This window comes from Lacerta agilis, chromosome 1 (genome assembly GCF_009819535.1).
Source record: "Lacerta agilis isolate rLacAgi1 chromosome 1, rLacAgi1.pri, whole genome shotgun sequence".
In the NCBI taxonomy this organism is placed as follows: Eukaryota; Metazoa; Chordata; class Lepidosauria; order Squamata; family Lacertidae; genus Lacerta; species Lacerta agilis.
This window is the reverse complement of record NC_046312.1, coordinates 7596090-7613761: the sequence shown is the minus strand read 5'-3', so window position 1 is coordinate 7613761 and position 17672 is coordinate 7596090. Positions and strand designations below refer to the sequence as shown.

General features: G+C 49.3%; 1 protein-coding gene across 1 annotated transcript in view; it reads right to left on the bottom strand.

Annotated features, from left to right (window-relative positions):
• The window catches only part of DAAM1 (dishevelled associated activator of morphogenesis 1), a 161750-nt gene extending 145045 nt beyond the window's left edge, over positions 1 to 16705 (bottom strand). The window contains 1 exon segment of the mRNA XM_033171452.1: positions 16430 to 16705. The gene's annotated coding sequence lies outside the window, so the exon portion shown is untranslated.
• Between the last annotated feature and the right edge of the window lie 967 nt (positions 16706 to 17672).

Below are 17672 nucleotides of genomic sequence, written 5' to 3'. Positions count from 1 at the left end.
CACGTTTGTAAGCAGTCATTCCACAGGTGTTGCAACACCTGTACTGTGGAACTCCCTGCCTCTTGACATTAGTCACTGCACTCTTTCAAAATGACTGGTGGAAACTTTTGTGTTTCAGCAGGCCTATCCCAACGCAGGGACTTGGCTACATCTGTTCTTAGAACATATTTAAACATCTAAAGAAAGTTTATTGTTTTAACTGTTTCAATGTTTTAGGTATGTTTTTATTTTATTTTTAATTGTATGGTTGTTGTTTTTCAATTACAGAACTGTTTGTCACCATGGGGGGCACATAGGGCTTTGCAACCTGGGGAGGTAAGCCATCCAGGGAAAGGAAACTCTGATCCTAAACTGCTGTCTTTGGGAGAAGAAAGGGCTTAGGAGGAAACCCAGAGCTTGTGTGAGAGAGCCAGTGTAGTGTAGTGGTTAAGAGCAGTGGACTCGTAATCTGGTGAACCGGGTTCGCATCCCTGCTCTCCACATGCAGCTGGTGGGTGATCTTGGGTTAGTCACACTTCTCTGAAGTCTCTCAGCCCCACTCACCTCACGGAGTGTTTGTTGTGGGGGAGGAAGGGAAAGGAGAATGTGATAAAGCGGGATATCAAATCCAAACTCCTCCTCCTCCTCCTCTTCTTCATTTCTAAACCAAAAAGTGCCGGAACGCACCTCCCTCAGAAAACCTATCCCAGAGCCCAAAGAGGATATCTTCAGGCTGGGGGGGGGGGTCGTCTCCTGGGAGGAAGAAGCAGAACACCCACCCACCCCGAGCCAAATTCTGCAAAGCAAATCTCCTACCAAAAGGCTGTTATTAGAGGAAATGTGTGTGAAAATGATAATGCTACCGCAAACGACATACAGAAATGCATTCTACGTTAGGCAAGGTTACATTTAAAAAGGCGTTAGGGGAAATGTCTACTAATGTAAAGCTAAAGGTACCCCTGACCATTAGGTCCAGTCGCGGATGACTCTGGGGTTGCAGCGCTCATCTCGCTCTATAGGCCGAGGGAGCCGGCGTTTGTCCGCAGACAGCTTCCGGGTCATGTGGCCAGCATGACTAAGCCGCTTCTGGCGAAACCAGAGCAGTGCACGGAAACGCCGTTTACCTTCCCGCCGGAGGGGTACCTATTTATCTACTTGCACTTTGATGAGCTTTTGAACTGCGGGTGGCGCTGTGGCCTAAACCACAGAGCATAGGGCTTGCCAATCAGAAGGTTGGCGGTTCAAATCCCCGCGGCGGGGTGAGCTCCCTTTGTTCGGTCCCAGCTCCTGCCCACCTAGCAGTTCAAAAGCACATCAAAGTGCAAGTAGATAAATGTACACCAGAAAGCCATGAAAAGAGAAAGAAATTCGCAAGCACAGAACTATGGAGAATTCAATTCAAGCGTCCCACTGTGCCACACAATGCTAAACCATGGTTTGGCTTAGCGTGTTGACCTAACTTGGGCTTGTGATTTAAGTCTCCTGGATATACCATGGGCTGCAAACCATAGGTGAAACCTTGGTTAAACCTTAGCCTGCAGAGAGCTAAACCACCAGCCTGGACAATGTGCTAGGCCAAAGGATGGCTTAGGTTCAGAGGGCACAGCAACAAAATGCCTGGGAAGGAGCCAAGCAGATGCAATCGTTCCTCCTACAGCCCACACTTTCACAACAAACCATGGTTTACATGTCATCCAGACCAGTGAACACAAGCAAGAGAGAAGATGGGTCAGGAAGGAGAACTGTCAATATTTTAGTTTTACAAGCATTTACTAGTTAAATCCTGACATTCTCCCCCTCTCAAGGAGCAAATACTTTTAACTCCAAATTGCACAGATCGGGAAAAACGAGATGCACCGGGCAGGATGGGGAAGATGATTATCAAGCTTCGGAATTCCTAAGATTTTTGTTTTGCCTTCTCGTCTTCTGCATACTCAGATCTCCACCCCACAGATCCCAAAAGATAAAGGCCACCCTTCAGCATTAAGTGAAGCACTTCTGGTGGCGCACCCTGCTAAAAGGATCTACACAGCATTTTTCTGCATACAGAGAGCGCTTTAAGGCCTTTTCTCATGGAATTGGTCAGAACTCTGCCGGAAATCCTAGAGAACCGCTGCCAGTCAGTGTAGACGATATTGAGCTAAATGGAGCGATGGTCTCACTCAGTACAGTGGTACCTTGGGTTATGTACTTAATTGGTTCCGGGTTGCCGTTCGTAACCCGAAAAGTACGTAACCTGAAAATCGTGCTTTGTGCATGCGTGACATGCGCAGAAAGCTTCTGTGCATGCGCAGACCGCTTCTGCGCATCCGCAGATCGCGGTAAAAAACACTTCCGGGTTACCGGAGTAAGTAACCCGAAAATACGTAACCCGAAGCGGACGTAACCCAAGGTACGACTGTATAAGGCAGCTTCCAATGTGCCTCTTGGTAAGCAAAACAAGTTGCCTCCCGGGAAGGTAATAAGTTAGCAAAAATGTATAGAACAAGTACAAATACCTGTTGGAAATGTAAAGAAAAAGAAGGTACCTTTCATCACATGTGGTGGCCATGTAATGTAATAAAAGCTTTCTGGGAAATTATATATAATGGAATGGAAACAAATGTTTAAAATATTTTTTGTTAAAAAACCAGAAGCTTTTCTATTAGGAATAACAGGTACAGAAATTCCAATGGACCAGAAAAGTCTCTTTATGTATGTGACAACAGCCGCAGGGATGCTACCAAACAGAAACATTCAGAAACCAAGGCGTGGCTTCCAATTGGCTGCAGGAAGCTCCTGCAACCAATCGGAATCCCTGTCGGACGTTCAGATTCCAAAAGAACGTTCGCAAATCGGAACACTCACTTCCGGGTTTGCAGCTTTCGGGAGCCAAAACGTTCCGACTGCAAAGGGGTTCGGGATCTAAGCTACGACTGTATACTGTGAAACAGAACGTGCCAAGCGTTGGATTGTTCAACCACTAACCATTTTCGCAGCACAAGGATGAGCAAGAGGCTTGAAGCCACATTTTGCAGATGCAAAACCACAAGCTGGAGTGAAACTGCCTTGATACAAAGCCCTTTTCGTTATTAAGAACAGCAAAAGCTGTTTGATACTAGCGCTGTCTACCCGGCTACGGAAGCAAACCCGTGTAGGTTTTCCAGCGTGAACCAAGATTTTCTTTTTTCTTTTTTAAGCGCCACACGTAAGTCATTCCTTTTTAAAATCAGGTTCAGCCGCCAGACAGAAACCACCTTCTGCTTAAACCTGGTGAGCTGTAAAACTGGCAAAATGTACTGTATATATTGAGAGAGGGGTGGGGGTGGGGGTTATAGATATCAAGGCAGAAACCCAGAAGCGTTGCAAAAACTCTAATTTATGAGAGGTGCTGCATGTAATTCACTTGCTGAAACTAAGAAACCTTTTGCTCTCTTTCTTCTCCCAGAAGGGAGGAGGAACGATGAGCAAGGCTTTTGTAGCCAGCGAGATTTTTAGGATGTTTATGCATTTCTAACTGTGTTTGTTCCCAGCCTTCTTATACATAAAGATAAGGCTCCACAGCTACTTTTAAGATATTCCCAAGGTCAGAACAGAGTGCCAATTTCCTAGATTCCACCACCTACTTACTTACTTTCCTAGTGAGGCCCTATATAGTATTCCCACAGTTTTGCAATACAGGCAACTTAGCGAAACCGCTCTGATGAAATTATATTTTTTAAAAGGTAAAAAGGTAAAGGACAGTTATGTCCAGTCGCAGACAACTCTGGGGTTGTGGCACTCATCTTGCTTTATAGGGCGAGGGAGCCGGCGTTTGTCCGCAGACAGTTTTTCCGGGACATGTGGCCAGCATGACTAAGCCGCTTCTGGCGCAACGGAAACCAGAGCAGCGCACGGAAACGCCATTTACCTTCCCGCCGGAGCGGTACCTATTTATCTACTTGCGCTTTGACGTGCTTTCGAACTGCTAGGTTGGCAGGAGCAGGGACCGAGCAACGGGAGATCACCCCGTCGCGGGGATTCAAACTGCCAACCTTCTGATCGAACTGCTAGGTTTATACAGTTTCAGATTGCGGGACTGAATGCAAGGCTCAGAACATGAATTAATTTCATTTCAGGTTTTGTTTTGTTTTAAAAATCAAGTTTCTAGGCCATAAGGAATTGTTTTTCCCCCTCTCCCCAAAATGCACTAGAAAATGCCTGGCGAAACCTCAGAGTCAGGGCTCTGAGTCTATGCAGAGTTCTAGGCAAGAGGGAGAGGTTTCTGAGAGGACCTTTCTTTGCAGGAGCAAATGTTTCAGCAGTTTTTAAACCTGGAAGTCTGGTGCTGGAAGGGGGTGGGGGGGGGGAGAAAATGATTGTCCAGGGACTCCGTCCAGAGCCTAGGAATTGCTAACAACTCCAGGAAAGGCCGGCACTTACAGGAACCCAGACAGAAGGATATAGCAGGTGAGCCACCTTGGCTGACCGCCCTTCAGCAAATCTCTTTCACACCTCCAGGAGCTGTAGCAGGAAAAACTACTTGGCAGATGGGGGGGGGGAGAAGGGGGGAGAGAGAAAGAGAGAAAGTGACAGGCTGAGGGGGAAGTCAGGAAAACATAAACATAACCTACTTAGGAGATGCAAAAGTAGGTTTCTGGGACCAACACAGCACAAGCACAATGCTACGTAATCATCTGCTGCTATGCTAGCAGAGAACAAGGGTTTCCTGGAAACGGAGACACAAAGGCTGCTCCAGCCACATGCTGCTGGGTACACACTGCAGTCGTACACTCCTAGAATCGTAGAATAGTAGAGTTGGAAGGAACACCCCAATGGTCATCTAGTCCAACCCCCTGCAATGCACTCAACCTAGATCATGGGTAGGCAAACTAAGGCCCGGGGGCCGCATCCGGCCCAATCGCCTTCTAAATCCGGCCCGCGGGTGGTCCGGGAATCGGCGTGTTTCTACATGAGTAGAATGTGTCCTTTTATTTAAAATGCATCTCTGGGTTATTTCCAGGGCCTGCCTGGTGTTTCTACACGAGTAGAATGAGTGCTTTTATTTAAAATGCATCTCTGGGGTTGTTGTTGTTTTTTTTGCGGGGCATAGGAATTCATTTATTTATTTTTTCCAAAATATAATCTGGCCCCCCACAAGTTCTGAGGGAGAGTGGACCGGCCCCCTGCTGAAAAAGTTTGCTGACTCCTGACCTAGATGGATGAGGTTTCTGGGTCATTATTGACAGTCAGGAAGAAATGAAGGCAACTCAAAATTCCCTAAAAGCTCTGTAGCCTTTAAACCGGCCCCTTTCATGAGAGGTCCAGAAGGCAGCAACACAAGAAGGGGCCTTTGCTGCAGTGGCTCCTCATATGTGTGGTGTTTTCCCCAGGGAGGCTCAGCTGATGCCCTCAATTCTACACCTTTAGACCTCTTTAACCAGGCCTTTGACATCCAATGCACATTTAAAATGTGTCGGGGGAGGGGGAGAATTACTGATTTGCTTTTGTTTTGGTTTCTATTATGTATTTTGTGTTTTTATATTGTGATTTCATGTTGCAACCGCCCTGAGACCTGCAGCTTTGGGCGGTATGCCAATAAATAATGATAACGGTAACAACAATTTTTAATCCAAAACGAACACAGAAATGTGGAGAACTGAATTTACAATGGGAAAGGTGAGAAACCAAGAGAGTCAAGATGGACAAATCCATCCATCTCTACTCTGAATACCAGTTACTACAATTCCCAAGTGTGGAGGGTGCAGTTGTGCTTAGGGGTCCTGCTGGAGGGTTTGCTGAAGACGTGGGACTGCGAGAACAAGTTCCTGGACTGATCCATCAGGGCTACTCTTACGTTCACATCTATTTGATATTATTTATTTTAATGAGGAATTAAAGAACCTTTTAATGAGGGTGAAAGAGGAGAGCGCAAAATATGGTCTGAAGCTCAACATAAAAAAAACTAAGATCATGGCCACTGGTCCCATCACCTCCTGGCAAATAGAAGGGGAAGAAATGGAGGCAGTGAGAGATTTCACTTTCTTGGGTTCCATGATCACTGCAGATGGTGACAGCAGTCACGAAATTAGAAGACGCCTGCTTCTTGGGAGGAAAGCAATGACAAACCTAGACAGCATCTTAAAAAGCAAAGACATCACCTTGCCGACAAAGGTCCGTATAGTTAAAGCTATGGTCTTCCCAGTAGTAATGTACGGAAGTGAGAGCTGGACCATGAAGAAGACTGCCTGCTGAAGAATTGATGCTTTTGAATTATGGTGCTGGAGGAGACTCTTGAGAGTCCCATGGACTGCAAGAAGATCAAACCTATCCATTCTCAAAGAAATCAGCCCTGAGTGCTCACTGGAAGGACAGATCCTGAACGACCGAACAACAACAAATTTTAATGAGTTAACTGCCACAGAGTGTTAGCCAGCACTGTCAAAACAAAATCGAAAATTCTTTCTAGTAGCACCTTAGGGACCAACTGAGTTTGTTCCTGGTATGAGCTTTCGTGTGCATGCACACTTCTTCAGATACGAAAGCTCATACCAGGAACAAACTCAGTTGGTCTCTAAGGTGCTACTAGAAAGAATTTTCGATTTTGTTTTGACTATGGCAGACCAACACGGCTACCCACCTGTAGCCAGCACTGTGTTTTTCAGGAGTATTTGTGATGTCTGCAAGCATTCTTCCCCCAAAATAGGGTATTTCCATGTGGACACAACTGCTTCCATACAATCTTCCAGTGTATGTCTCTGTACGCAAGTGCTGTTTTCTCTCTCTCTCTCTCTCTCTCTCTGTCACACACACACACACACACACACACACACACACAAGGCCAGTTTGGGAACCAGGTTTGCTTTCACTTTTGTGATAAGCCCTGGCATTGAAGAGTTATTTTTAGTCCCTGCAGAACTGATTAAGTCGCTGCTTGAAAAGAAGGCCCACCCCGTTCCCAGCCCAGCTTCTCCCGGTTACCACATTTTCGGAAAGGCGGGAGGTGGAGCCGGCAATAACTCCCCTGCACAGACCGTAAATGCAAGCTACTTCAAGGAAAACACCGTGTGTCATTTCAAAGGCAGCCTCTGATCTTGGAAGCCCATTGCATTTTTAAAAATAGCAATAAAGACTCGGGAGCATCGCTTGTAAAATAACTGAGTAACTACACACCTGCAAGTGTTGGTCCTGACCCAGCAAGGTGTTGTGCACATGTCTAGCTTCCTTTTTCCCACCCTGCCAACACATGGTCGGACCAGTTCTGGGCTGCCGCACGCTTAGCTCAGCTACTTGGGTGACTCAGAAGATGACAAATTCTGAGAAGCTATATAGGAACAGCAGTCTAGGAGAGCATACTCTGATCTGGAACATGGAAACTCTGTTATTATTATTTTACTTTTCATTCAATTTATATACTGTCCTATATCCAATGATCCCAGGGTGGTGCACAACATTAAGAACATATTTTATGGAGCATAATAATAAAAACATAATTCAGCTGTACCTTGGTTCTCAAACACCTTGGTACTCGGACGTTTTGGCTCCCGAACGCTGGAAACCCGAAAGTAAGTGTTCTGGTTTTCAAACGTTTTTTCGGAAGCCAAATGTCTGACGCGGCTTCCACTCAAGTGCAGGAAGCTCCTGCGGCCAATCAGAAGCCGCGCCTTGGTTTTCAAACGTTTTGGAAGTCGAACGGACTTCTGGAACGGATTACGTTCGAGACAACAAAGTACGACTGTACAGAGCATAATAACAGACAGTCAACCAGGGGTGGTGAGCCAGTGTAGTGGTTAGAGTGTCGTGCTAGGACCTGAGAAACCAGGGTTGAAATCCCCACTTGGTCATGAAATTCGCTGGGTTACCTAGGTCCAGACGCTACCTCTCAGCCTAACCCACCTCAAAGGGTTGTTGTGGGGATGAAATGAGGCGGAAGAGAACCATGGATGCCACCTTGAGCTCCTTGGAGAAAGAGAAGCCCTAGTTTCATCTCCATCCTGCTGAGTTCGAGAAGGGCAACACTGAGGCTGAGGAACCCGACAAGCAGCTCCACTCCCCTGGACTGCTTCGAAGGAAGAAGGCAGACAGGCCAGTGCAGAGTGGTTGAGGGCAGACTAAGGTGTTTCTCAAACTTGGGTCCCCAACTATTGTTGGACTTCAACTCCCATCATCCCTGACCACTGGTCCTGCTAGCTAGGGATGATGGGAGTTGGAGTCCAACAACACCTGGAGACCCAAGTTCAAGACACCCTGCCTTAACGGACCAGACACTATTGGGTCTCTCCTCTTTTTGTTAGGTTAACTCAAGATTCCTCTCCAAGGCTGCCTGCAATCTCACAGGATATTTTAATACAGAATCATAGAACTGTAGAGTTGGAAGGGACCCGAAGATTCATCTAGTGGGGTCAGCAAACTTTTTCAGCAGGGGGCCAGTCCACTGCCCCTCAGACCTTGTGGGGGGCCAGACTATATTTTTTGGGAGGGGGAATGAACGAATTCCTATGCCCCACAAATAACCCAGAGATGCATTTTAAATAAAAGGACACATTCTACTCATGTAAAAAACATGCTGATTCCCGGACCATCCACGGGCCGGATTTAGAAGGCGATGGGGCCACATCCGGCCCCGGGCCTTAGGTTGCTGACCCCTGATCTAGTCCAACCCCCTGCAATGCAGGACTCTCCATCTGTAAGTCTTTAGGATTCAGGCTTCCTCTTCAAATGTCAATTCTACAGCCCTCCAATTGGCCATGGGGGGCATCTATTCCTAGGGGACAGGGATGGGGCATGTTGCCTTCTTGCTACCTGTATGCTTCCCATAAAAATCTGGCTACGGTAAAGGTAAAGGGACCCCTGACCATTAGGTCCAGTCATGTCCATAGCTGTCAACTTTCCCCCTTTTTAACGGAAATTCCCTTATTCTAAATAGGATTCCTCGCAAGAAAAGGGAAAAGTTGACAGCTATGACTCGTGTCCGACTCTGGGGTTGCGGCGCTCATCTGGTGTTACTGGCCGAAGGAGCCAGCATACAGCTTCCGGGTCATGTGGCCAGTGAACCAGAGCAGCGCATGGAAACGCCGTTTACCTTCCCGCCGGAGCGGTACCTATTTATCTACTTGCACTCTGACGTGCTTTCGAACTGCTAGGTGGGGAGGAGCTGGGACCGAGCAACGGGAGCTCACCCCGTCGCGGGGATTCGAACCGCCGACCTTCTGATCAGCAAGCCCTAGGCTCTGTGGTTTAACCCACAGCGCCACCCGCGTCCCTAAAAATCTGGCTAGCCCCTGCTAAAAAGAGAACAATGTGCAAAAGTTAGCCCTTGATCTGATCCAGGAGAATGTGGAATTTGAACATGGCAGCAGAATATGTTCGATGTTCCCCACCTGTACCAAACAACTTGGAATCAGTCCTAGCTTAGCAGCAACCCAAGCTAGCGTTTCTTCAGGGAGCAAATGCTAGCTCTGTGGATTTGCAACAAGCTCTGTAATCAATAATAAACCACCCTGGATTTCTTGCAAAAGCCCAGTCTCCACCCCTGCCTAGAGCTATGCAGTCTCTCTTTACACAGATGGCAGAATTAGCAATCAAGCCACCAGCAAACAGAGAAAGAAAGGGGGGGGAGCTCTGCCTCCTGATCTCTGTTTAAAGCAAAGCCGGGGAAACAACCAGTTCAAGAGGCAAGCAGAGATTGCCCAAGATGCTGCAAAGGAATGCATGGAAAAGGCGGTTTTGCAAAGATGTCGGCAACCCCAACGCAAGCTAGAAGCACTTTTGGGAAGACAGGCTTAAAGGACAGTGACTGGGTGGCAGGGTGCCCAGGCCTTTCGGCCTTTCTAGAAGACTGTGGGCACAATCGTTCTATCACCGACAGTGCCACCTATATACACGGCGTGTCAGAGCAATATGAGAACAGGTCCCTGCCTGCAAGGAGCTTGCAACTGGCCTATATTTCGACAGAGGGAGAAAAGGATGGAGCCGTTTAGACAGGATGAAGTGGGGATTTGAACCCTGATCTCCCAGGTCCTAGTCCAACACCAACCTGGTGTAGCGGTTAAGAGCAGTGGACTCATAATCTGGTGAACCAGGTTCGCTTCCCCACTCCTCCACATGCAGCTGCTGGGTTAGTCACACTTCTCTGAAGTCTCTCAGCCTCACTCACCTCACAGAGTGTTTGTTGTGGGGGAGGAAGGGAAAGGAGAGTGTTAGCCACTTTGAGACTCCTTAAGGGGAGTGAAAGGTGGGATATCAAGTTCAAACTCCTCCTCCTCCTCTTCTTCTTCTTCCTCCCACAGGGGCGTCTAAAAGGCCTACGAGCTGCCCCCAAACTGAGGCACCCACTCGGTGAGTCCCCGTGCGCTGCGCTAGACTGGCGCAGCACCGAGCGGGGACTCGCTTCCGCGGCGCCAGGAATCACAACTGCGCAGACACCGGAAATTGCGTCTGCGCAGATGCGATCCGGCCCACGGAGCGATCTCTGTGGGAGTGAACCGGCCCAGGCGAGGTAAACCTTGCCCACCCCTGTTCTAACCATCACACCACAACAGCTCCCTAGAGTACTTCTGCTATGGGGCAGCTCTATAAATTAAGTAGGCAAATAAATATGGGGAAAGCACTTAGCGAAGGATCTGAAATATTCTCCTTGAAGCGTGAATTTTATTCTGGATTGTTTTATGTGACGTAAATGAGGAGAGGGAGACCCATATACACCACCTTGAGTTCCTTGGAGGAAAAGGTGGGATATAAATGCAATTAAGAAAAGGCAATTTCCATCATCCTCCCACCTACAACCCCCATCATGCTCTTTCTGTCCCCCTAATGTTAAAAGAAGTCCATGCTGACAATTGAATGTGGTACATCTCAATGCAAATGTCGCTCACTGCAAAATCCTTCCAGTAAAAGATTTAAGGTCTATTGTTTGACCGCTGCAGAAACTTGGGACTTATTCCCCCATGCCATACGGCCTGTTGCCGAGATGTTGTTTCAAGCCTGTCAATTCCCACTAGCATCAATGTTGCCTCAGCCCCTTGGCCCGAACATGGACTGTGCGTCAACTCAGCTACATCAAAATTGGCAACACATCAGCTGAGTGAGAATATCCACTGTCCAGCCTGGAGCTGCATCAAGTAGTGCGATGGTCTCAACAGCCCAAGTTCAACTCCCTGCTTGTCTTTGAACTCAACAGGAGACTGGGCTAAAGCCACCAATCCTGGACTCTGGTTCCCTACATAAAAAGGCAGGGAATTGCCATCATGTCATTCACAGGGTTACTGGATTCGAAAGAAATAAGGATTCTAAACACATGTTGCTCACTTGAAGCTTCCGAGATAAGGATGCTCTTGACTGTTGGCCAACATCTTGTGCAAATGACATACCCACATGTCCATTTCACATCCAGGTATGCACATGCATACCAATCTTGTTGGCCATATATGTTGGAATCAGATGTCTGGGTAGGGAGGAGACTGCCACTCTCTCAAGCTGGCCATTGAGTTGGTCAGATTTTAAGGACGATCCGTCCCCAAATTTCTATGCCTTGCAAGCTTTCCGTGCTCCTGAAAGAAGCGTCCTTCTGAAATGCACAGAGCTACGACACAAAAGTCTACCAGTGAGCATCAGAAACTGCTTTCCTCTTTCCTTTGCTTGGACTTGGGGGCCATTTGCACTATGTATTTAAAGCAATATCATACCACTTTAGGCGGTTGTGGGTTTCCCCCAGAGAATCCTGAGAACTGCAGTTTGTTAAGGGAGCTGGGAGTTGTTAAGGATACCCTTATTTCCCCCCCTTATTCCCCTCACAGAACAGCAATGCCCAGAGTCCCCTGTGGAAACTGTAGCTCTGCAAGGGGTCTCCTAACAACCCTGCCAGTGTGGTGTAGTGGTTAAGAGCGGTAGACTCGTAATCTGGGGAACCGGGTTCGCGTCTCCGCTCCTCCACATGCAGCTGCTTGGTGACCTTGGGCTAGTCACACTTCTCTGAAGTCTCTCAGCTCCACTCACCTCACAGAGTGTTTGTTGTGGGGGAGGAAGGGAAAGGAGAATGTTAGCCACTTTGAGACTCCTTCGGGTAGTGAAAAGCGGGATATCAAATCCAAACTCTTCTTCTTCTTCTTCTGCCACCCTTAACAAACCACATCTCCCATATTCTCTGGGGGGAGCTATGACTTACACAGAGTGTGTGTACTATGAAAGTTAGTCTGTCTTGGTCAGCCTTGTCTACTGTCACGGGCAGACGACATCCAAGGCCCCAGGCGGAGGTTTCTTCCTCCTCTGCCTTCTACACTTGCTCTGCCGCTGAACTACGACCACGCCTTACGCCGAGCATAAAAATAAGACTTTGCATTTGTATAGATTTACACAGATCCCCCAGGGAAAAATGAAATTACAGAGCAAGTTTTAGCGCAGGGGTGAAATTCAGGTACAATGAAGAGCTCTGAGCAAGATTCTTATTGTACTTCGCTGCAGAACAGAAACCCAGGACAATCCCAGAGGGTGGTATGAAGAAGAAGAGGAGGAGGAGGAGTTTGGATTTGATATCCCGCTTTATCACTACCCGAAGGAGTCTCAAAGTGGCTAACATTCTCCTTTCCCTTCCTCCCCCACAACAAACACTCTGTGAGGTTAGTGGGGCTGAGAGACTTCAGAGAAGTGTGACTAGCCCAAGGTCACCCAGCAGCTGTATGTGGAGGAGCGGAGATGCCAACCCGGTTCACCAGATTACAAGTCTACCACTCTTAACCACTACACCACATGAAGGCAAATGAGGCCACCACCACCTAAGCTAAGCAGAGGGCCACATCTGGCCAGTGCCTGGGTAGGAGAGCACCCAAGAGCTACACATGACCAGTGTTTGAAATTAGCCATTTTGCACCTGGCTATCGGCCGCTTGCGACCAAGCGAAGATTCCTGGGTGCCAGGATGGTGCCTGACATCTCCACCATCTGGGGATCATTGGATCTGGACTGCTTTCTCACACTATTAACCCATCCTGTAGAATTCTATCAGTTATGTTTTATCTGCACCATCAGAATAAATTTCAGGAACCAAAATGCCTTTTTTCTCTGTGCAGCCTCAGCAGGAGCAGTGAACAACATTCTAGTTCAGGCACGTCCAACAGGTAGATCGTGAACTACCGGCAGATCACTAAAGAAAGCTCAACAACTTTGACCTGAACCCCCCAAAAGGGGGTAGATCACTGCCTGTTTTTAACTCTGTGAGTAGATCGTAGTCTCTTGCAAGTTGGCCACCCCTGTTCTATTTAATTGCTGTCGCTTGTCTTCACTCCCCCACCCCACTGCCCTGCCCACAGTTGTGAAGAATATTCTTACGTTATGAATGGTCCGTGTCAACGTTAAGAAAAAGAGGTCGGAATAGGTCAATACATGTGTGGACTGTCCCTGGATCACGTGACTTTCCTTCTTTAAGTTCTCAAATCTCTTAACCAAGCTCAAGGTAGTCATCTGAACTAGCCAGATGTTTAACTGAGAATCAATCACAGTCAGTCCATCATTTGAAAAATAAGACTTTGCCTTGCCCCCAAGTGGCAACTAGGCATTCTGTTTTGGCAACTGCAGCCTAGTTTATATATCTGAGTTTCTAACACTGCACAAAACACACTGCCCTGGCTTCCATGATGGGAAGCAAGGCGAGCTATAACTCATGGAAGGAAACGTAACCGACGAAGCTGTTTCACAACGCCCTCTCTGCAAGAGTGTCTTCCGACAGTCTCGGCCTCCACCCAGGCTTTGCAAGGCTCCCCAAGTCGCAGAGCTTGTGCAAGAAGAACAAAGCTGAACTGTCTTTCTCGCCGCTGTCTCTTGCAACAAGTGCCAATGAGCAGCAACAGTGTCACCGTGGAGTGGAGTCGGCAGGGAGGAGGAGGAGGAGAGGGAAACACCCCGTGGGATTAAGAGTGTGCGATGCCTGCCTACGCATCTGCACGGAGACAGCTCTAGAAAAAGAGCAGGTACTCCAGAAATGCAACAGGGGAACCCACCCACACCCGTTGCTAATAAAGCCGGCAGCTTTCCTTGTTCACAGCGTGTCTTACAACACACACCCAAACCAACCACATTCCCTGCTTGAATACAGGGGCAGAGCAAGGAGAGAGACCAAAATGGGCTTCTCAGTCGCACTGTCGCCATGAAAAAAAAATTAAGCTATGTGATGGCTACAGGCAGACACTCATTTTTCTTTTTGCCATAAAATGAAACACAGCCGTCACAGGACTCAAGACCGCAGACACTCACCCGAATTCTGTATTTTGAGAGGTTATTTTTGTGGGGGGGGGAATACCACACCCTCCCAGTTACCAGGCAAAAAGGGGTGGAGAAGAATCCAGATCTGCTGGGGAAGGGGCGAAAAATCGCAATGACTCCAACTGCAAGAGTAACCATAGCAACCAGATTTCCAATGCCCCCTCCCCTCTCTTTCTCTCTCCTGTTGCAGACACTTTCTCCTTCAAAAATCCTCAACTCCCGATGAGGTTTTGTTACTGCTGGTTGGGGGGGGGGGGGGAGGAAGAGAGACACAGGATGCAGCGCACATAGGAGAAAACGGAACTGAAATTCAACAGATATATCTATACGCACGCAGGCAATTCCTGCCTCACCTAGTTGGCCACTGGTTTTCCTCACGGCCTGCCGCCCAAGCAATTGTGCAACTGATTTATTCCCCCCCTCCCCGGATCCGGGGAGCAGGGAAAGACCACCCAGATGCCTCAGTGGGTATATTAAAAGTGCACCTAGTTATAATGAGGCAAAGAGCGGAAGCAAGCCTCATCTCCCTAAATCCTTTGGGTGGCGGGCGTTTTGGGGGGGGGGGGAGAGAGAGAAGGGAAGGAAGCTAGAGAGACCAGGTGGCAGGAACAGCCAACAGCAGTTTCTGCATCTTCCACAGGGGGAGAGAGGGGGGGTGAACAAACCTGATTAGCCCTTCTTTCCCCCCAGGAGGAAATAGGTTTAGATAGCTGATTATCTGGAACCCCAGGCTGCTCTTTATCAAAACGCAGGGAGGGCACGGATCGAGACATGCCCTGAAAATGTGAAGCAACAGTATTTTTTAAAAGGAAGAGTGCATCTTGTGAATGCGAAAACATGGAAATCTCTTCTCTTTTTTTCTGAATGGCATTCCAAACTCTCATTTCTGAAAAGGCAGCACTGGCTCCGCCTTGCAACTTTTGTCTCCTAGACATCCAATTCCTTCATCGTTAAGGATTCCGATTCCTCAGACGCCGGGTATTAGCGTCATTAATATTAGCTGGCAGGCTTCCCATGGGGGTATCCAGCTGGTCAATATGAGGACAGGATGCTGGGCGAGATGGGCCACTGGCCTGATCCGGCAGTGGTGGTGGGGCGCTATTATGTTCTTAAAGGGACTGTAAGAAACATCAATGGGGGAAGGGAGCTGCTGTCCGCAACCAGGAGGCGTTCTTGCTGGGTTTTGTTTTCGTTTTTTGCAACCCCTTCTGCAAGTGTGCAGCTCAACTCTTTAGGAAAGGTAATTGGGAAGGAGAAAAAAACGGGGGGAAGGTGTTGTGATCCCGAGGTGGCAACACGCGTGCAGACAGACACACGCTCCCATACTGCGGTATTGCTAAAAACAACCAGTGGAGACATCCACGCCTCCTTTTCCCCTGAATGGAGAAAAGCCACCCCAAGAAATCCGCAGGAATCAAAACTCTCCTCCCCAACCCTCCCCCCCCCGCGCTCTCCAGCCACCTTTGAACCCGAGGGGTGGGGTAGGGGTGCGGTGAGAGCACATTTTAACACACTCCTCCCCCCCAAAAAAGACACACACACAGAGAGAGAGAACTCGTGGAGGAGGTTTTCTACTCGACCTCTCCCTCTCTCCAACCGACACCCCAACCCACCCCACCCCGGCCGGTCCCATTGAAAGGAAAAGAAAGCCGCAGCCGAAAAGAAAGGGAGCAGCGAAGCCTCTCTCCACCCGCCCTCTCCGCATCTGCCCCTTTTGTTAGCCAAAAAAACCACACTCAGGCACAAAAACACGTACACACACACACACAGGCTCGCTCCTCCCGGCGCAAACTGCAGCGGGGAAGCCGCACAAACACAGGGCGCCCCTCCCCGGCGGCCGCCCCCCCCAGCTGTTCCCAGAGATGCAGAACCTCCAGCGCCCGGAAAGGAAAGCTTGGGAGTTTAAAGTTTGGCTGGTTTTGTTCCCAGCCCGTGCCGCCCCCTTGGCAGGCTTGGGCGCTTCCCTTTCCCGCCCCCTGTTCGCCCGACCGGACACCGCATCCCCATGCCGCCGCCACCCCCCCCCCCCCAATAGTCCGTTTCCTTCAGGGTCCTTCTCCCCTGCGGAAAAGGGAGAAGGACAGCGCTGCTCCGGAGCTCACCTTCCCCACCAGCGCTTCCCCCTCCCCGGAAGGTAGCGCCGCTTCCTCCGGCCCCGTGCGCAAAAACGCAGAGCCCGGCCCGGCTCTCCAAGCAAGCGGCGCGTCCGATGAATGGCGAGAGGCGCAGGAGAGGCTTACCTGGCGCTCGCTCCATCCCGGAGGAGGCGAAGCCCACTCCGGCTGCTTCTGCTCCTTCTGTCCCCGGCTGCTTACAATAGGAGCTCGGGAACCAGGCTCGATCTCGCTTCCTCCTCCTCCTGCCGCCGCCACCAGCAACAGCAGCAGCGCCTGCCTCCCCTCGCCTTACCAGCCCGCAGGTGACATCATCCCCTTTTGGCCCGATAGGATACAATGCGAGTCTCCGGCGGTGCGTAAAGGGAGGCTCTCGCGGAGCAAGCCGCTCCTACCAACCAGCCCGCCCCCCGCGCGCTCCCGCCTGCTTGCCGCCCCGCGCGCCGCCGGGAGATGGAGTCCGAGGCTGGAATCCTTGGGCACGCGCGGCGCTCCGGAAAGGACTACGTTTCCCAGGAAGCACGGCGCGGTCTGCCTCCCTCCCTCCCTCTCCACCAAGCACCAGCTGCTGCTGTAGCCTGGCTGACTTTTCCCAAAAAACCAAGACGGGGAGTTTTGTTTCGGTCAGCAAAGGAGGCGATTAGCCTGGAGAAGAGAAGGTTAAGGGGTGATATGATAGCCATGTTCAAATATATCAAAGGATGTCATATAGAGGAGGGTGAAAGGTTGTTTTCTGCTGCTCCAGAGAAGCGGACACGGAGCAATGGATTCAAACTACAGGAAAGAAGATTCCACCTAAACATTAGGAAGAACTTCCTGACAGTAAAAGCTGTTCGGCAGTGGAATTTGCTGCCAAGGAGTGTGGTGGAGTCTCCTTCTTTGGAGGTCTTTATGCAGAGGCTTGACAGCCATCTGTCAGGAATGCTTTGATGGTGTTTCCTGCTTGGCAGGGGGTTGGACTGGATGGCCCTTGTGGTCTCTTCCAATTCTAGGATTCTATGACACCAAACTGGGAGGGGTAGTCAGTGTCATGGAAGACAGGATCAGGAACCCAGATGACCAGAAGATGTTGGGTCCAAGCTAACAAAATGAATTTCAGACCACAACTGGAATACTGTGTCCAACAGGGCTTTTTCTTTTCTAGAAAAAGAGGTGACCTTTTATTAGGGGGAGCACCCACTCACAGTTGTTTGGCTTTTTTTTTTTTTAGCTGCAGGGAAAAAATAAAAACTTTGGCCACTGACCTCCGCCACACAGCTGCAATTGCCCTGTTGCCCTCCACCTCCACTGTGCAGCCCCCAGTGCCCTGCTGCTCAAAGGGGACGGCACCGCAACACCCCCCAGCCACTCTGGGCGGCTTCCAGCAAAT